We start from the raw sequence: 21543 nt of genomic DNA on the forward strand, positions 1-21543 counted from the left end.
ATATACCTTTCTTTCTCAGGAAATGGGACTCATGAATAGCCACCGGACTTTTCTGTTACTAGATACGGTAGAATTACATACATCAGATGACTCATTAATCAAATAGCCTGTTATTGGGGTATAGGGAGGCTTTCAGCATTCCCCGTATTGCTTTTGTGCAAGCAGCAGAGAGTTTATCGGAATAAACGATGGGCAGTGGCACGGTGGAGAGTCAGTTGTCATCGCCCACGCAGCTGAGAAGCCTGTGATATATAATTTAACTCCAACTGAGATGTTTTGCTCCTCTGATCTAATTCCAGCTCACCAAGTGGCAGCCATGTGGGGAAGCTTTGATGCTGTGGTTTCGGAGGGTATGAGCACGGCCAGGGGCTGGGTATGAGGGCTGTGCAGCTCCTCACCTGGCTGCACCCAGGCTCCCTGCCAGCCGCGGCACCCCGGCATCAGGGAGGGTTGCACCGTGGCATCGGCATCAACCTCTGAACGATAACCGGAGCCCAGCAGCAAACATACCTTTGACTGTGCTGGTCAGCAATGACAAGCCATGCAAAAAGCTGAGGAATTTACAGCCCTTCCTGCTCTATATAGGAAACGATGGCTCCTCACTGCTGCCTTCAGCTGGAGGTGTGTCTGCACCCGCACCTCATGGCAGGGCTGTCACATTCGTGATAATCGACACCCAGCATCCTGCGAAGCCGTTCTCTGACGTGGCATGCATCTGTCCAGCGTCCTTTGGCCATGAATCACACCGGTATTTTGACCTAGCTGCTGCTTACAAAAGAGATGTAAATGTAGCCCAAGTCACGAAGGGCACAGAGGATACAGGAGAAGAAGGACGAAGCTGGTGGTTCTTTCATGCCATCTATTTGGAGCGGTTTTGTTTCAGCACTAGCTCTGTTAGCATCCCGGGCTCAAGTGGCTGTCAGTGACAGGCAAGCAGGACAAGGTCACTGCCTGCTTTTGCATTGATCTTGCATCTTTGGCAGTGGCATCCTCCCAGGTGGCTCTTTGTGGAAAGATCCATGTACAACAGCCCTGTGTGCCATCAGCCCTGCAGAAGGGGGTATTCCCACAGACTGCTGCGAGGCTTGGGGGCCTCATGGATGGGTCGGTATCACTCACATGAGCTATCCCCACAGATCTAGACTGGCCAGGGGTTTGGGACTGCTCCCTGCAGCAGGTATCGATTCTCCTGGCCACCCCGAGGGGTCCCATCTACCTCCCCCAGGACAGAGGAAAGTTTGCACCAGCCTTTATCTCAAGCGGCTGCAGGCTGACAGAGGAATGTGTGCTTGGAAGGCCGGGGACAGGTGGAGAAGCCTCATGTTGTTGCAGCTGGTGGCCCAGGGGCTTTAGCCCCACTTGGTATCTGGTTGCTGTGTTTCACGCAACCTTTGCAAGGTAGGCTGTACGGCAGAAATAGTGGGGAATGCCTCACCTGCTCCGCATAAATCGCTGGTATGAATTTGCTTTCTCTGCTATTCCTCCCCCAGTTTTCTGTCTCAGGTTGGTTCCTTTCTATGGAACATCGACACCCAAAAATGCATCCAAAACTTTGGTGATCAGGAAATTATCAACGTCAGAACACTTCATGTTTCTTGAAATGAATCAGTAGAATGATTTAATTTCCTTCATATCACTTAAACTGGAAGTGTCTCCAAAAAAGCAAGGATCCTTGGCCCAATTATGCACTGATTGTTTTATACCAGTGGAAAATCTGGTCCTGCATTCTTATCCTGAAATGTTACACGGCACAATGCTTTGCCTTGACACACTAATGCAGAAAATAAATTGTAAAGGAAATTTATGTTTCCTGACCTGTGAATTACATTGATTCTCCCAGGACAGCAGTGACAGCTCTAGATTTTCTGGTTGATGTCCTCCATCTAAGTTTCTAATTCCTAACTAAATCTGCACACTATATTCTTTTTGCTCACCCAGGATTGTAAAGTGTTTTCCCATTTACACAGTACAGATGATACACTCAAACATACACCTGTGGTAGCAATCCAGTATCACCCTCAGGAGGGGCCTTGCCCTGCTGCATGCCACATGTGAAGTTGTTGGCCATCGTGACCTGAGGAAATCTACTCAAAGGTGGGTTTGAAACCAGCTGCAGGTGGCCATACAGAAGGGGCTAATACAAATATTTCAGTACTAAGGAGATACAAAGTGCTGTGCTTCTATTTTACAGTATTCATGGGGGAAATGGATCTGTGTAGGTGCATTGCCATCTCAGAGGACTCAGATGTCACCAGCAGTGTCAACATCAGCGATGGCAAGAAAGATGATGTAATAGGTAGTGGAAAAGTGTGCCGACATTCACTAGGACCTACATCAGTGTTAAAGTGTACATTTGGGCAAACATTTGAAATCATGAAAAAACAAAACACAAAACATGAATATCCAGGGATGTCTGCCTGTGGTAAGGACTATGGCGTGCATTAATTCTCCTAACAATTTTTAGAGGCCTACGTCCGAATTGAGTAATAATGAAGAGATTTTCTGTAAATAGTTTATGAATTTTATGTAAACTGTTTCCTTCCATGGGGAGTAATGTTGACGGGAACTGTTGCGAAGAAGAAGAAAAATTGCCTTGAAACAGATGAGACCTGATGATTGGAAAGATTTTGCAAGCAGGACAAATGTGACCAAATTGTATTTCAAAGCTTGCAGTACCTGCATGCAGATCTAAAGCTCTCTCTGCAACAAAACCCATCCCTACTAGTTCTGTTTGGGACCACAGGGTTGTTTCCATTCCCACCTTCATTGCTCTGAGGATAAACCCCATGTAAGCCTTTTAGTAAGCAGTCAGGGAGCTGTCTGCTTCTGCATCCATTCTGTGTTCAGCTGAGGTTCCACCGAAGCCACCCCAAGAAGACAAACTCCTGCCCCACTCTCTGACACCAGTGTTAATGGCCCCTGCTCTGGGTCTGGAGCGAGTCTGTGATTCCTGGGAATCCCCAGATCCCTTTCCACACTGCAGCTGACTATTCACATCCATGCTTCATGTTGGGGAATGTGATTTTGCCTCCTTCACGTCTCCAGTCTAGACTTCCTTAGTGATCTGATTTTTATTCCCCACCAACACAGTCTGAAACAGAGTTTTACTGAGTTTTGCATACCTCATTCTGATAGATACTGGCAAACCCCAAAAGATCGCTAAACATGTAGCACTGAATATAGCACACAAACAGCAACAAGCCACACAGATACTGAGACAGTTCTGCAGCTGCTCTGAGGCTAAGTGTGATGTTGTCCATCATTGATGGCCAAAATAACCAGTCTCACCCTCAGCCTGTACCTCACATTTCCTTTACTTCTGGCTGCAAGTCCTCTGGCTAAGGCAAATTTAGTAAAATTAAAATGTGAATTTCAAATCCACAACGTTTTGGAGCCAGATGTTTTGTTCTGCTATGTTCAACAGAGAGCAGCTGCAGCTTGTGTTCAGACTTTTTGTCACCTTTAGGTATCTACAGGTATAATAAATCTGTATCAGATATATATCTCTCTACATCTATCTATACAGATACCTAGATATAGGTACAGGTAGGTATCTACTTCTAGGCTCTAAATGGCAATGCTCCATTTAGAGAGCTCCATTCAAATACCATGAACATCTCTATCCAATACTTTTCAGGTACAAACACACAAAATAAAGCACAGAGCTAAAAATGCATCCATGCCACATGAAAATTTATTTTTATGTATGATTTCATCTAGACTTTCCCATATGACTCTAACACAATATCACACACCCCTGGGAAAAAGCTTATTTAAGAAATATGGGTTAAGTACGTAGATTATTATTAATATTTAATGTATTGAGTATGTTATTATATATTTATAAGGAATCAGCTAAAGTACATAATGATACATACCATGAATATATAATGCAATTGCCATTTTTTGCTACAACTACAGTTAATCAAGTTTGACAATGTAACGAGAATTTTGTGTATATGTGGAGTTTTAACAAATATTGAGTAAAACAGCAGGCTTGAGCCTGCTAATTTACTGAGCCTATTGATTTACTTAAAAGAGTTTGTCTAATTAAATCAGAGACATGGAAATTGGGTGAAGATACGGGAAAGATGAGCCCTACCAATCTCTGCATACAAATGCAGCGATGCATATTTCAGTAATTTTGCATGTGATAGGGAGGGGACATGTCTGAAACAGTGCAGGCACTGAGGAGGGGGCAGAGCCCTGAAAGCTTTTCAGACTCAGCTGGCCTTCAGAGCATATCACATCTCTTTGCAGAGCTCGTCCAATTTGTGTGCCCAGGGTTTGAAGGCAGCAGCTGTGCTCTGACACTTAACTATGCCAGGGTTGGGTTGGAGCTAACTTTCCTTTCACAGAGTAGCGTGCCCTGTGTTCATTCAATGACTCTGCCCTTTGCTTTTACCAATCTTTAATCCCTCCTGACAGTGGGTTCAGTTTCACTGTGGAGTGGCTTTGCACATCTGTGCAGGCCCTGAGGCCTGCTGGATACCTGCTGCCCGTCCCCACTTTGCACCAGGCCAGGGTTGCCGTGTCCCTTTCCTTGCCTGTCCCGCAGGCACCTGAGGTCCTCCCGGCCAGGCCCTGCCACCTGCTTACAGCACCAGCGTAGTTTGCTCATGTGTATACAGGGATGGGCAGTGCTGAGCTAAAGGCCTAAAATGCCACTGGCGGGAGGTTGTCTGAAGTCACAGCAAGGCAAAATGTTCCGGTTGTATTGACAGAAAGCCAAGGGTCAGCACTGAAGAGCAGTCACTCTCCTGCTCCCTGGTCCTGCTGTGAGGAGCACACAGGGGACGGGGGAGAGCAGCTCCAGCCCCAGCTGCGAGACAGATGCCAGGGCTGGGCAGGGACTGTGTGAGGCCAAGCCTCCCGCTTCTGGCTTGTTCCCCAAGTGCAAGTGCAAGCAGAGCACCATGACGAGCTGAGACCATGCAGTAAGATAGCTCGGCAGGTCCTCTGGAGGATGTTCTGCAGGGCAGAGCGAGGCACCACAAACCTGGTCACCACAGAAAGGTCCTGTCACACAGATCTGCAGAAGCACAGCCCCTCCTGGTGGGACTGTGGGCCCAACCATGGGCAGACATCTGCTTTAATGTGCTACCCTATAGCTCCTAAAGGTTCGTTCCTTTGACTTGATGTCTTAAGCAGTTCTCCGTGGCATGTTTAAAGAGGCCTCTGCACTGCAGCAGCCTGACCGAGGGGAGCGGGTTTCCCTCTGGTTCAGCTGTAAGGCACAACTTACACGTTGCCCCACTTGCTTTGCCTTGCCGTGAATAGAGGAAAGTCAAAAGCACATTGCTCTGCCAGGGGTGGCTCCTCCCAGAGTCCTCCCCAGACAGCGCCCAGCCCAGGATTTCAAAATGGTTAAAGACCAGAAAAACCTTTCTCCCACTAGTTAGAAATATTGCCTTATTTGTTACCTTTATGCTGTCTTCATGTAGAGCCGTGCCAGGCAAAATAAACTATGTTGGTGAAAAGGACGTCTTTGTCTGGTGTGATTCCCGCTCCCCCAGTTTAAATTAATCAAGAATAATCTGCTCCTGATTGAGGTCTTCCCTTACTAGTGCAGTGCACAGACTTCCACCAGTGGCTGACATCAGAGCATTTATTTCTGACAGGCAAAAAAATTAAAATAAATAATAAAATAAAATAAAATAAAATAAAATAAAATAAAATAAAATAAAATAAAATAAAATAAAATAAAATAAAATAAAATAAAATAAAATAAAATAAAATAAAATAAAATAAAATAAAATAAAATAAAAAAAATGAGACTTCCTTCACTGTGTTTCTGCTCGCTCCAAATCTAGCTGGCATCAAAACTCACCTCGAGGCTCAGCTTGTCCAGAGGCAGAAGCAGGCCCATGGGTAGCTGCAGCAGGCTGGCCAGCCAGGAAGGGGACAGGAGGGGGGCTCCAGCCCAGACGGGCTACCAGATCAGCAGCTGCTGCAGAATTTAATATCCTTTTATAGCAGGGAGATCGTGGGAACGCTTGCTCCTCATAGCCCATGGAGTCCTTAGCTTAAAAAGCTGCCCTCCCTGGGGACTACATGCCACGTAATATCCCAAATATTACTGTGCGTCTGCTCGGGTTTCTGCCACAGCCAAAATCAGTGTGTTTTCCTTTGCTTTGTACGGGGACCTGTAAACACCCCCCCTGTTCTGGAGCTTGGGAACCATGACTTGGAGTCACACAAGGTGTGTGAAAGCCTGCAATAGTGAGGGCTAAAGCCCTAAGGCCTGATGAAGGACAAGGGGCACCCAGAACAGGGGGAGAAGCATGCTAAGAGCGCACACCACAGGGCATGGAGCAGGCTCTGGTGCTTGCTGGGGTCACCACCTACACAGCAGCCTTCCTACCAAGAGATGGTTTATGTCTGCTGTCACAGGCCCTACTACTACCAGCAGTGCCAGATTCTGCAAGAGGAAGTTGGTCAAGGCTGGGGCTATGTACAGTGAAAACAAAAGTCAGGGCACGGAGCCATCAGAAAGGTTTGGTAGCAGTAACAGTACTGGAAACAACCAGTAAGGTTGTTTCCACGGCCTGCGTATGAAGCTATCTATAGCATCTGGGGAGCCACAGAGGGCATTTTTTATCAACACTGCAGGATGTGTGCTGCCTGGCCATACACTTCAAGCCATATAGAGAGACATACACAAAAATAAAGAAAAGTCCAGTGATCGTGTTGGAAAACCTCATCCAGACACATCTCTGGCAGGATCTTGCCCTTGGCTGCACCATCAGAAGGATGCTGGGCAGGCAGCACTGCCCGGGGGCTGCTGATCTGTAACGTGTGAGCACAAAGGCTGGTGTGCAAATGTGCTCAGTTCTTCCAAAACTTCTGATTTTCTTTAGATTATCTTCATATTATTTACAGAAACATCCCCCACTCATCTATGTACCTTGCAGTTCAGTATTTTAAGTCTTACCAGCAAAAAATTAGTGTGTTGAAGCAGCACTGAATAACTTGTTTTGGTAAAAAAATAGGCCAGGAGGGTCCTTAAGAGTACACCAAACTGTCCTGAGGCAGGATAAGCTGTCCCTGTGTCATTCTTGGCTTAGTCTGACCTGATGTGAAAGGACAGCCTCACTGAAAACTCCACAGCTTCCCCAGGGCAATAGGTTTACAGAGATGCCTTTCAGGGCAATGCTCCTCCAAAATAAGTTTGAAGTTGAATAAGGTTTTTATGGAAATGTTATAATAAGCAGTAAAAAGGCTGGGCTCAAGATTAAAACGTAGTTTTGTAAAGTGAGCCTGTTTTTGTAAGGCATGGTCATGATTTAAAGAAAGTTGCTAAATGGGCAGCACAACACCAAACAAATATAGCTCTGTGCTTAGGAAAACCTTCAAATTACCCAGGGGCAGCATGCAATTTTAGCAGCGTTCCAGCATATTTGGCTTTCCAGGCAGCATAAGCACCACTCCTTTTCCACAAACACCGAGGTGATGAACAGTGAAAAGCTGTGTCTTGATTTCTCTTCTGTCATTTTCCTGCAAAGTCATCCCTTTTGCTGATTCCCCATAAAAAAGGGATAAGGCAGAGCCTGTGTAACATGTGCTGTATCAAAGGGGACGAGGGGAGAGATCCGGATGAAATTCAGCGACGGCTCTTGCAGAATTAGCTTCATGAAGGCCTCCAGGCTATCTCACAAGGGTATTTGAACTCTGTCATTGCTAGCTCACAAAGTGGTTGTTTAGCAGGACACAGGGCAGCCTCCTGGTCCTTGATAACAGGAGCCCAGTTGTCACCACAACTGTGTTAACACTATGAGTTAACACAGAAGCCACCTTTGCATGAATACACGGCTGCCAAAACACAAGCTTCTCTATATAGACACATCTCCCTCCTTTCCCTTGCGAGCTTAACATAAACAGCCTAATCTGGCAAGTCGAGCGCAATGTCCTCACCACAAACCTTTCCCCTCCCAGCCACATTTTGAAATTCTCAGATTGCTGCTGCAGATTGTTCTCATCTAGATTTTCTCTTCCTTGACGAACTTCTCGTTTTTGTTGAGACAGAGCTTCTTCCTTCCTTGGGATCCTGCGCATTCTCCAGCAATAGTAATTATTTTTATCCTGTCCCTAAGTACGGGATCTGTACCTACAAAAGTACATTTTAAAGGGTGGTCACACACTTCAGTGGTCAAACAAGGTGTTTTGCCAGTGCTTCAGAAACTAAGGTAGTGTGGGATTTTTGCTGCCCTTGGTGGTGCAACTTGAAAGCCTCTGGACATTTTCACGTTCAGTGCCCAGAAGAAGGTGCTGTGTGGGCAGTCGTCACTCAGAGCATGTGACTGGTTTGGAAAAACCCACCAACATGAGTTTTTCCTGTTTCACAAAGCAACAGGTCATTGATTTTTATTGAATTCAGAAACTAATTGGACAAATAGAGACAAGTAAGACAAACTTTAGAACAGTGTGTTGAAAGTGTAATTCCATAGTGTACTGCTATCACTTGGTAGAGTGATTTAGTAGTCATTTAGTATAGAGATAGTGACACTTACTCTGTTTCACCCTGCAATTGCTGAAAGTGAGAGGAACTGCTTAAATGGTGACTACTTGCAATAGCAAACCGAGAATTTTTCAGGACTGCAGTATTTAACACTAACCAAAACAGACCAATATTCTCATTCAACAGATGAATTTCAGAGACGTTTCGTGTTTTAGATGCTCCAGTTGGATCTGCTTACCTGGGGGTTCTTTCTCTTTTTCATGTCCCAACAACGTATCTTCTACCTCATCAGTGGCACCAAAATCAGTTACCAATATCAGAGTTCTTCTTGAGCTGTCCACAATAGCTCTTACTTTGCAAATCCTTCACCCTCTACCACAAGGGAACCCCGAACAGAATGGCTAAGGACTCGCTACAAAGCTGAAATGTATTTTTCTGGGGACACTACTGTTTCAAAGTGATATTTCATTTTTGATACTGGCTTCCACTAAGAGCAGAGTATTTAACTTCTTCAGCTCCTTTTAGGTTGTCTTTTACTTTGCTATGGGGCACTGAACACAGAGCAAGGAAGCCTGTTATTACGTTTCACATACATACTTCAGATGTTCCTCCAATGTCCAATTTACTTGTTAGTCATTTTTTTTCATAGCATGTAATTGTTCCATTTAGAACCAAATTTTCTCTAGATGAAAAGCCCATAAATAAATATGTACACACTTAGCAACAGTTCTCCAAAGTGGTTCTATCATGTCTGCCAGCAGCTACGTACAAGAGATTAAAGTTGCTCTGAAAGCCTTAATGATGATGTTTAAAATCTCAGTCCTCGGATCCTATTGAAAGGATGCATTTAACTCCCCTCGTTCAACCAGCTACTTCAAAGCTATTCTTCTAGAACAGGAGTTGAAGACATTGTTTGTGAACAATCAGTGATAGGGGCATCCAGCTGACATATATTTGTCAGCTGAGCCAACATCACCGAGCTTTGAGTGCTGATGAGGTTTACGTAAGGCATTAATTTTATAAATACAGTCTTGACAGGCAGGCAGAATAAAGGAGTGGGTCTGTTGTACCACACCACTGCTGGAACATCAAAAGGTTGTGGCAATGTAGCTGTTCCACATAATTAATGCAAGCCCTTATAGCCAAGACATTTTACACCCTCAAGGACATGTTAAAGTCACTGAAGTAATTAATCTCTTATTTAGGTTCAGCCTCAGCAATGTAAAGCTGTGGTTAATGCAAAATTGTTACAGGTGGGAAGTAATCTGACGGATAGCTTTTGTAGCTATGCTACATTTTACATTTCACATACAAGTTTACATGCATTTGAACTTCAGTTTTTAAAGGGATTTTAAGTCATTACCTATGAATTTTTTGTCTATCAACTTATCATTCATTATTTTCTAGTCAGAAGACATGGTAACTGCAAAAATGTGAAAGGCAATGCAGTCTAGTGTTAACCACACAAGTCTGTCAGGATCAAAACAGCCACTCCACAGGCACACTCAATGCCCACCACCTGCTTGTTTGATGTTGAGTCGGATGGCAAATCATGCATGCAGAGTTGGTTATTAACACATATTTTTGTCAACTTAAAAAAGATTAAAGATTCCAAAGCAGTCAAAAAATTCTGTTTATACCAGAGAGGTGTAAGCAGTTTGCTGGCTTGAGAAACAGTGGGAGTTAGTGGGAAACAAATACGCCTTCTGCAGTTTCTAGAAAAGGGAAACTTCTGTCAACATTCAGTCTGAGAAAGATGCTGCTATTTAGCCAGGAAAAAAAAAAAGTTTTAGAAGAACTGGGGCCCAAGGGGAAATGTAAAACACATATTAACAAGCCATATAGGCATAGTAGCTGACAGATCAACAAACAACAACAAACAAACAAACAAACAAACAAAAGAAGAATTAGTTGCTTTTGCCCTATAAAACATGGTTAAATTACTTGCACTGAGAAATCAACTAGTTTTTCCACAGAATATGATTTTTCACTGTTGTGTCATGACTTCTGGTTCTCTACCCTGTTATTCTTTAGAATTGAGAACACGGTAACAGGCAGTGAAACTCAGGAGCCACAGCTCAAGATTTTGCAAGTATGGATTTGCTCCAGGATAATCAAATGCAGTGTTCCTCACGCAGCCAGAAAAGTATCAATACTGTGTCTGTCTGCCAGCAGAGACTTACTTAGAGCAGCTTATTTTGAGCATAATGCCATATATCAAAACACCACACACATTAATATCCCATGAAGATGGTATTTCAGATAAAAACACTTTGGCTAACAATCCACCGCATATGTATAGAAGGTACCCAGGAGAACCATGAAATTCATTTAGTGATGCCACACAACTTTGAAAGTCCAGTATATTGAATAAAATAATTTTATTTACTTGATTTTATTTTTTTAACAAAGTTTATGGAATCTGGAAGTAGACGATAAAAGGTAATTTTTAACTGAGATTTAATATGGGAATATTCTCTACCCAAAAATATGTCAGACATCAAGATCATAAAGAACTCCAAGGTTCTGTGCTATACTGTATGATATGTAAACAGATTTTGAAAATACTTTCCCATTATATATTTTGACACAGTATGCACAAATTTAAAAAAATAAAATAAAAATGAAGTTTAATTGCCTCAAGGGATTTCTTAGACATAAAGCCATTTGAAGAGCCATTTACAGTCTGTGGTTACAAGCATCTACATAATCAAAATATCCCCTTTTTCATAATGCAGAGTAACCTGCTGAAGATAATCCCCTATCAAAGTGACGCCAGCAACACAGATCTGATTGCATGACTCCAGCACTTAAAAGAGCACGTTGGTTATACATGGCTTTTAACCTTGGGCTACAATTATATTACCAGAACTAAATTCAAGTGTAAATCAGTCATGTAGAGATGTCTGTGTTGTCTGAACACTGTTTAGAGTCCTTGTTTTCCAGATCTGGTGAAGATGGTGAAGGCGCTCTGAGGTTCTTGTGCTTACATTCAGGGCAGGATGAACTTTGCAGATGCCAGATTCTCCGATTAACGACAAGCCACAGATCCCAAAGTAGGCATGTAAAGCATCTGAAACGAGGACAGAATATGAAAAATAGAATTGTGTGTCTTTCAGTTGTAGCAGTCAAGTATTCTGGGTTTCAGCCCCCCTGAATAATCACAGCCAAGGAAAACACACAGCTGTTACATTTTGAATTTGATATTTTCCACAGTAAAACAATTTCTGCTCAAACCTGCCAGCATGAACTGACGGTCTACGATCTCTAAGACTAGAATCATTTTTATTTTATAACAATTCTTGCCCATTACTATACTTCCGAGTGCTCAGGCCAAACAGCAAAGAGTTTCAGGAGCTGGAAATAATTTCCTTCAAGACAGCAAATGTTTTTTCCCCAAATATGAAAGATTTTTTTTGGCTATGTGGTGGACTGATGACTAAAGAAATACTAATAGCTGACAGACAGCAAGACTTAGAAGTGCAGACTTACCTATCTTCCCCGCTTCCTGAGCAAATATCCTAAGAACAGGAATTCATTAAGTGGCTTGATCAGCTGTAACAGATGACTAACAGCTGTTCTTTCCCCTGCCCCACTCTGCTGCTGATGCCTGCCTTACACAGGGACTAAAGCTTGCTGAACCTCCATGACATACAGCAACTCAGGAAACATATAAGCAAGTGTAAGCGGACAGTTTTCTGACATTTTAGTGAATGAAACTGCTTTGCAGAAGGGTTCAATATACACCAGTGTTAGTGCAAAAACATGAAAGGAGAATGCACCTGTACTTGGGCCAGCTGGGAAGAAGAGAAGTGAACCTCCCCACCCTGTGCAACAGCACGTCCAATATTGGAATATCTGACCAAGAAATCACAGACTACATTTGGAGAGTATTAACAAATTAATGTGTACGTTAAAAATTCTCAACATGCAGTAATCTTTTACTAACGTGTAAGTGAAGTCGTATCTGACTACAAGGACAGGAGGGCCTCTGGGAGAACAGATTTACGAAAAGGGGGAAAAAAACTGAGCTGCCGCCCACCTGTGGGGGACCCGTGCTGGAGCAGTTTGCTCCTGGGGGATGGATGGATGGACCCCATGGGACGGAGCCGTGTGGGAGCAGTGCTTGAAGAGCTGCTGCCTGTGGGCAGCCCCCCAGGCTCAGTTGGGGAAGGACGGCATCCCTGGGAGGGAGTCCACGGGGAGCAGAGGCAGAGAGGGACCCTGAGGGAGCGGCAGAGACGAAGAGTCAGGGACTCACTGCAGGCCCCATTCCCCTGAGCTGCTCAGGGGAAGGTGATGGGAGAGGGTGGAAGGGGAGGGTGGTTTTAGTTTCTTTCCCTTTTTTCTCACTTCTCTAGATTGTTAGCTATACGTAATAAATGTTATTAATCTCCCTGTGCTGAGTCAGTTTTGCCTGTGATGATAATTGTTGAATGATCTTCCTGTCCTATTCTCAACCCCTAAGACCTTTGCATCGTATTTTCTTCCCCTCTCCCTTTGTGGAGGGGTAGTCAGATAGCAGTTGTGGTAGAACTCAGCTGCCCAGCTGACTAAAAACACTGCAGTTAGGCAAGGTGAACTCAGCTTCAGGAGGTAATAAATGCACTGAAAATCATATACAAACCTAGTTACCTGTACATGGTGAGTTTAGCTATGAAGTTCAACTGTTCTGCAAACCCATACCAACTTAACACTCACAATCTAGAAAGAAAAACCACAATTATGGAGTCTATGTACTACTCTGTTACAAGCTATGAAAGAACACATTTTTTCACTGCTGAAATACGTTTGCCCAAATGTTTCATGAGCAACTCACAAGCATAGAAAACAACAAAGTGTATGCACTAGGACAGCAAAAACTCACTTTAGCGTTTTACATTTAGTAATTGCACACATTTACAACTTCTTGCTCTTTTTTTTATTAATGTTAAATCTTTTCATCCTTCTCTTTCAACATGTGTAATTCATACATGCTTCCATTTCTTTTCTACTGCCTATCATTTACAGATAACAAACAAGATGCATAACAGTTGCTGCATGACTTCCTGGGGCATACAGCGGTGCATCTAGCAGCTTAAAAAAAAAAGTTTATAGGTTTATTAAATCCAGTAGTGATTTATGCTCAAGTTAAAAAAATATATGTTTATGTATATGTTCTAGCAAAATGTTGCAGTTTAACCTGGGTAGGCAGCTAAGCATCACATGGCTTCTCCCCCTCTTTCCCTCCTCCACCTCCAGCAGAATGGGAGAAGAGGAAAAGAAGAGCAAAAGTGAGAAAACTCCCTGGCTGATATAAAAATTTCAACTGGTAATGCAAAGGTGCATGTGCCTGTAAAGCAAAACAAGGCACTCACTTAGTACTTCCCATCAGGAGGCAGGTGTTCAGCCACTTCAGGAAAACAGGGCTCATCATACATAAGGGTTGCTTGGGAAAACAAACACCTGAAATGCCACAGTCTTCCCTTCCTCATTCCCCCAGCTTTTATTGCTGAGTATGATGCCATATGGTAAGGGATAGTGTGAGAAACAGAGAAGACCTTGTTGCTGCTGTGTAAGCACTGTCTGGCAATATCTAAAACACTGATGTCTTATCAGGACTGTGTTGGTCACAAATCCAAAGCACAGCATCATACGGGCTACTGCTAAGAAAATTAACTTTATCAAAGCCACCAGACCCAGTACAAAAAAGGAAAAGTTCTGTAGAACTGTAGGATTTGGGGGTTTAATGTTTGTTTCAAGTGGCATTAACCTCAGATAGCAAATCTAATTACTAAGAATGAAACTTTCAAAAAAGAAAATATCACTTTCATCTGCCTCATATATGAACATAAACTTATGTTCAAATAAGTTTATCAGACAGTTGTAAATAAAGAACTGAGCAAATACAGTAGGTATGCAATTCTGTTTTGAACTATGAATCTCCCTAGAAAGCCAGTGTCCATATCCCCTTTATACAACAGTAATAATGCTACTACAGTGATATCCAGAAGATTCATGAGATAAAAACCTTTCCTTGGCACATTCTCACATTCTTACTACTTACTTACTGAACGTTGTATCACATCTGAGTTTTGTAACAAAAACAAATTGAAGCCACTATTATCAAATACTTAGAAACTCTAAATACTTCAAGGCGAGTGAATTATTTCATACTGACCCTCACCAGATGTATTCACTTGTTTGCAAGATAACTCATACCATTCTCATTACCTTCTCATTTTGAATTTACATTAAGTCAACATGAGTGTGTACACTTAACCACCAACTTTTGACAACAACAGAGCTGCACAGATGCTTCATGTTAGCAAAGTGTGAAATCTTAATTGTGGCAGACATACAACATTCAGAAAGACAGCTTCCCTTCCAGTTTCTAGACTGAACTTGTAGGAAACTTAACTGTGCACATATGACATTGAAATTACAGATCCATAGAAAAAAAAATTTGCATTGCTGCATTTATAGTCATTCTTCAGATTAAAGATGCAGTTAGCTTTTTTTTCTTTCCTTCAAAACTTGAACACAGACTTACAGTCACTAGTTGCCTGAGGAAAGAATCCTGTAATAAACCTACCTATCACAAAAGTGCAAATCTTCCCTGCCCCTGAAAAATTCCTGCAGCACTTAAATTCAGTGGTACCAAACATAATACCACCCCAAAAAATCCAGGAAGATAGACAATTTTATAAGACATGTGTTGTATGAATTGTCAGAGCAAACCAGAAAAAAAGTCTGGAATAGCAGCAAAGTTTCTGTATGTTCATAGAACAACCTAGTTAATCACTACTCTACTTTAACCCTTGTGTTGCATTTCTGTGACCAGCCAGGACGTTCAAGTAGTAGCTTATTCAAAAGGACATTCAAAAGGAGCTTACTCTCATGAGAAAATGTAAGAGATAGAAAAAACTTGTTATATAGGAAACAGCAGTGTTCAAGCAGGAACATCACACAAATCAAAGCAAAACAGCTTTATAAGAAGTCCTGCCTTTTTCAAGTATCTCAATCACAGCTATGTTAAAAGCTGGGTTAAGGAACTTTGCACATGACTGGCATTTTAAGCAGGTACGTTCTTCTTAGCCTGCTAAGTAAATGGTTCATCAACATAAACAGAAATATTTTCTCCAAGTGATACTATTTACCTACTGTAGGAAAAATATATTTAGTCCTCAGGAAACCTAAGCAGGTTTTCAGGGATACAGGGGGAACATATCTATCACATACATTGTCTTGGTCTACCACAACAAATTCTCAACTGTTGCTCAAAGTGAAGTGAAGTGAAGTGAGGAAAGGATGAAATATCTGCACAGATTCAAAACGGTCTCATCCTTTATTACGTCTACATTTTTCTTTTGTTTATTAAGTTTACAGGCTGTTTATCTTCCCTGTACAAAATGCCACTCAGCAACATTACTGGCCCAACTTTTACAACTTTGCAATACCTTTGTTGCACTCTAGCATCTTGCAAAATTATTTCAAATGAGAAGATTTTTTATCTTTTCAAGCTTTTTGTTATTTCAAATTACACAATTGCAAGATGATAACAATAATTGACTTTCAGATATGCTACTTCTTTCTGAGTCACTATAATATATAAATCATAACAATCTATGCTTCAAGTTGATTAAATACATCAATGACTTCTGCATAAGCTTAAGGGATTCCCTTATTAAGAAAGCGAATGGTCTGAAATATTTTAATCAAAACATTTATGAAGATACCCATTGTACAATGCATTCCTTAATTGGAACAGTTAAACACATTCAGAAAGGCTTGTCCAGCTCTGAACAGAGAGTGATACTCTTTCAGTGTTAGTCTAAACAATAGCTCACTTGCTCAGTGGTTCAACAAGAAAAAAATACACCCCCTGTCTTTCTTTTAAATCATGAAAATTCCACTATATATTTTTTTAATTTACTTTTTGAAAGAGACTGGGGAAAAAACTTCCCTTACACCTCTCAAATATCTGACTGCTGGAAACATACTTCTAGCTTTTAATACACTTGCATGATTTTGAAAAGTAAATATACCTGGATGGCTATCTGGCCACTTGGCAAATCCACCAACAAGGCGATCTTGAGTTGACAGGATGTAATTTCGGTTTTTCTCAAAATTTGTGTATTGGAATACGTTCAACAGCTGAAAAGAAGAAGGTAGACTGTTACAGTAATATACTAAACCTTAGTGTATTTTTAATACTAAAATACAGTGCCTACCTATGTAGATAAGCAGTGCAATAGAGCACTAAGCTGGTAAACCTCCAAATCCTGCGTTCTTGCATGATATAAAACCTTTACAGTATTCTGTGAATATTTACACACTGATGCCAAAGGTGTAACTCTTTGAAATGGTATGATGTTTAAGGAAACCAAGACAAAACAGGAACTATCCTGTGGCTGTTTTGTACACTACCTTCAATGTGGCGCCCACCCAAAAGGAATAGCAAGTGTCTACGGGTTTGTTGGGTCGTCCATGGTAGCCATTCTGTTGTCTCATTATACACCACCTTCTTATTCTGTTCAGTTCTTTTTCTGAAAAAACTTCTTCCAATTTACCCATCAAACACAGAGATGCAATACCACAAAATGTAGAGCCACCTGTGAAGAAATGGTTGTTAATGAGCACTTTTTCAGGGAAGCCTGTTCAGTCAGAACTTCAATTAGAGTAGTGACAATTTCATCAATAGATTTCTGCAAGTATGAAAGCATCTTTTACATCTAAAATCCAAACAAATAAAAATACTTCAGTACATATATTGAGGAAACAAACAAACGAATAAACAATTCTTGCACAAATAAACCTGAATTCATTTTACTGAATTTGGAGGCTTTCAATGCTGCATAATTTACATTACACAGCAGCCTGGGGATGAGTAAATGCAGCAGAAAACATTTCTTCATATTAAACTTACACAAGAAAGCTATTGAGAAGCTAGCAACTGAACTGAAGCAGAAATGCCAAATGCAATTTCAGATACAATGCCCAAGAGAAGAAAACCAGAAGTGTCTGATGATCAGAAAGCCCCAGAAGTATTAGGAAAAAATTAAGGCATGGTTAATATGATGAAAAGACTGCTGGATTCTCATGGTTGTCACCAACACAAATTATGTTTCTACAAAATTTTTTGTTGTCAAGGAATCTGTAAGCAATTGGAAGAGAAATTCACGTTGTTTGTGCATCATTGCTATCACTTTTTAAAACCCACTAAAACTCATTCTGAGCCTATTATCTGCAATGATAAAGTTACAGCCCGGGGAAAGAACGTAGGAGAGATGTTGATATATGACTCAGGGCTCAAAGTTCTTTATACAACTCCGGTGCTAGAAGACCACAGGCAACTGTAAGGTTATCTTCTTTCTAATGCTGAAATGCAGGAAGGGTAACTGAAATAATGCTATGTGTTATCAGCATTCTACAGTAATTTAGTTAAGTATGTTGGGGTATAGTTTAAGTTTTTCAACGTCTTCCTTCCTGCAGGAAGAACACAGTTGGAATACTTCAGAATTTCAACTCCAAGGATAAAACTAACAAACATCTGAGAGATTTAGTATCAGTCACATAAAAGTAAGAACTTTCTTTGTCAGGAAGAGACCAACTACTTCATAGCATAGAAAAATACTTTGCTTAAAAATATCAGTCTCTTGGAAATTCCTATCTTCGAAGTTACCTCTTTTTTACAAAAATGTGTGTCTTCAAGATTTGAGCCTCCAGCGGGTGGTGCAGTCTGTCAGGGGAAATGCTTCTAGGTTTAACTAAGAGGTGCTGAAACTGGAGATTATCAGGTGCATTGCATAAAATCTCATGCAGATAAATGCACAGAGTAGCAATGGTACACGATGAAAAGGTTTGCTCTGTCATCAAGACATGAGACCTAACACCTTTCAACAAAACATTCATGAGGTAAAAATATCAGAACTGGTATATCAAGTGTCTATCTGGTCTGATATTAAGCAGAAACTAAGAGAAGAAGGAAGATAGTATGGTGAGGCATGTTCTAGATTTGTTCCTCCTCATCCCACTTCCTTAAAATTAGAAAAAGAAGGAAAGGCATGACATACCCTGAACTTGTTACAGCATTTCACAATTCCAGTCTTAAAAAGAGAGTATTTTAACATTCTTACCATGAGATTCCAGTCCAGCTCCTTGTGCCAAGCCATTATCATAGGACTGAAGAAAAAAAATGTACAAACCAGTTACTTCAGAGCCAAATCACTTTTACAGACATTGCAATTTCTCAGTTTACTAGCAAAATTATCAGACTATAATGACCATTTAAAAATAGTTAAATTCTGAACCTATGCCTCAAGAAAATTCTTGGCACAATGTTGTTAACTGATCAGCTTTGTTTCAGTACAATTAAAGACAGCTTTTATGACTTTTTACCTCATTTTAGTTAAGTGTCTAGAAATAGGTAAATATTTCTTTGCCAAAAAGGGAAAGCATATGATGCAGATAGATATCCATTTTCCTTTTTTGTAATGAAAAAGCTTCATTTTGTCTTTAATGCTCATGTAATTCCAAACAAAATTAAACACATAAATGAAATCTGTCTCAAAACCTCATTAACATACTAAAAAACAAAATGCAGGTTAATACTGTATACACAACACTGAAGTATAAGAAATGTTTTAGTTAGGAGCAAGAACACCAGGCTGAAGTGAGGGGAGACCAGAAGCAGCAACATAAAAAGGCATGCTATTTTACTAAACTTAATCTATCCTGTAAAATATGATTGTCAAAAAATAATTCACAATGCTCTAAAACCACTTTGTTAAGTGAAAGAAGAATCAGGAGCTTCACTCTGACAAACAAAGCAGCAGAAATATTATAGTACAGATCTGTTATGAGCAAGAATCTAAGAATGGGTAATATTGTAAACGTAAGAATAACAATCTCTCTTCACTACAAATTCACTAAAGGATTCTGCATGATAAGGAACAAGAGAACACAGTATGTTATTCATAAAATGGAACTACTACTATTAAAAAGAAGATCAATATTCCTCTAAACAATTGCTTAAGCCAAGAAAAGTTGGGTAACCAAAAGGTTATTTTGTTGCATAATTCTCGAAAACCCCAGGAGGTGTCATCTTGAATTACCTTATGTAATCACCTTAGACTAATCACCTTATTACCTTAGTCTTTCCCCAAATGTTCTCGTGCTCAGTCTCAATTTCCAGCTAAGTGAAAACTTCTCAGCTAACTTGTTCTCAGCTAACTTGTTCTCAGCTAACTGAGAACAAGTCTCACACGGCATCCTGTTTGTTTCTGCTGTGTACACATTGGCTGTGCTGTGGTGTGACTCTCCTGCCAGCCAGACAGTGGTTCAGTTCAGGAGACGAGTGCAGGATGCAAAAGTAGTGCAAACAAAACTGTCTTGGAAAATTTGGTAGTGACTTTGAGCATGGCTGCTGAAGGCAGTGAAGGCGTTGCCAGGATGTCCTGAGCTCTCTGGGTCAGGTCTGTACTGCTTAAAAAAAGTGCAGGACCCTGATCACAGACCAAATGCTTTCAGAGAAATGCGGGATTTTTCCAGCTAACTGAAAACTTTGCTCATCTTTGAATTGCACTGATAATTAATGCAGATGAGTGCATGGGAGAGTGCTGGGTAGTCCTGGTTAAATGAACGAGTGAATTCAACCTCGGGGAGGTGGCAGAACAGGGGTGACAGCCCCTGCTCCCCTCCAGTTTCAGCTGCAGCTCCCAGCCAGGCCCCCCAGCTGAGGGTGGGAGTGAGCTCTGCAGGATGGGCTGAGCCACCTTCATTCTTTACAGGGATTCCTTGGTGTAAAAGAAAGCCCTTGCTAGCACAAGAGGTGTCCAGCTGATGCATGCGTGTCTCTGGAAGCAAAGCAGACGAGCAGGGCCGACACCTGTGGCCACGCTGGTCTGACCATTCCCTTCCGCAGAGGCCAAGAGCAGGAGTCCCTTCTGGCCGTGGCTTCTGCTCTTACTTCTTTAACTTACCAGTGATCCCTAACTGTTCTCCTTTTCTCTCAGCAACTCAGTGCTAATGCAGCTTTTGGCACATGTCTTAACATGGTGGTGGAGTAGGAGGAGGTGGTAATTAAAATCCTGCTCTAAAGTACCCTGAAGCCAGAGCAAACAGACACAAGCAAGTTAATGCCTTAACGATCTGTCAGGGGATTGAAGAGTCACCCACATGTCCTGACCGTAAAAGCAGCTGGCACGGGGATGCCCCTGCGGGGCTGCGGGGAGACTGGAGCCAACGCGTGCCCCAGGTCTGCCTGCCCTAATGTCAGCCTTTGCTGGCACCACACCACTGGCATGTGGAGCAGGGCGGTTTTCCTGGCCCAAGGCAAAGTCCCTGACACTCCTGAAGGCAGCAGCAGAGCCAAACTGGCTTCATTCTGGTCTGCGGAGGAGAGTTTGCTCATTTGGACCCAAGTTGACCACGTCCAGTGTCGGCAATGAGCAATGTGCTAATGCAGTAAAGGGCTTCTTAAAAGCAACATCCTTTAAAGCCTGCCTGTAACATTTGGGGATAATAGCGGAGATTTGGGGATGACATTTTTACTCACAAGCTCACAGATGGCTGCACAAAACCCGGTGGGGAGGCGGACAGCCCAGCACATCCCTGCCAGCCTGCTCTGCCCCCTCGCTGGTTAGGTGGCGCGTTTCGGCCTGGATACACACAGCGCCCATCATAGCGAGAGCACCCATCTACTTGGATGAATTTGGTTCTAAACTAAATGTGAAATCAAATTTTTTAAGTGTGTTCTCTAAATAACGTTCTTTGTAGTGCTGGCTACGTGAAAAGATCACCTCTGGCTCCGTAACTCCAGAGTGAAATTTTCCGTTCAGACCTCACGGCCAGGCTGCTGAAGCCGCCATGAACGACCAGAACCCAAGCGAGCCTGATTTCAAGCCCGTTTTCCTGACTGACACAAAGTGCGACTCTGAGAGCAGAAGCGAACTTCTTCTCCTTGCGCCTGGCCTCTCAGGCAGGCTATGCAGTAACGCGTGGGTCAGGGTTAGGGCTTGCTGAGTGGGCAGCGTCTGGAGATTGCTGCAGTCCCCCTGTTTGCATGGACTGAACCTCCGCTTGTGCAGGGCAAGGACACCACA

The 21543-nt window shown here is 42.1% G+C and overlaps 2 long non-coding RNA genes across 3 annotated transcripts; both read right to left on the bottom strand.

Annotated features, from left to right (window-relative positions):
* Positions 1–8020: 8020 nt before the first annotated feature.
* LOC140000801 (uncharacterized) lies at positions 8021–9300 on the bottom strand. The gene is made up of 2 exons (XR_011806025.1): positions 8697–9300; positions 8021–8107 (listed from the first exon to the last, which is right to left on the bottom strand). It is a non-coding gene; the product is annotated as an uncharacterized lncRNA (long non-coding RNA).
* A 1557-nt stretch (positions 9301–10857) lies between these two features.
* On the bottom strand, positions 10858–20446 carry LOC119714384 (uncharacterized). Of its 2 annotated transcripts, none has more exons than XR_011805830.1 (5): positions 20422–20446; positions 18577–18622; positions 16868–17052; positions 16486–16594; positions 10858–11531 (listed from the first exon to the last, which is right to left on the bottom strand). It is a non-coding gene; the product is annotated as an uncharacterized lncRNA (long non-coding RNA). The 2 variants fall into 2 exon arrangements; XR_011805829.1 differs by lacking the exon at positions 20422–20446 and adding an exon at positions 19590–19682.
* Positions 20447–21543: the final 1097 nt, after the last annotated feature.

The sequence above is a fragment of the Anas platyrhynchos genome, chromosome Z (genome assembly GCF_047663525.1).
Source record: "Anas platyrhynchos isolate ZD024472 breed Pekin duck chromosome Z, IASCAAS_PekinDuck_T2T, whole genome shotgun sequence".
Classification (NCBI taxonomy): domain Eukaryota; kingdom Metazoa; phylum Chordata; class Aves; order Anseriformes; family Anatidae; genus Anas; species Anas platyrhynchos.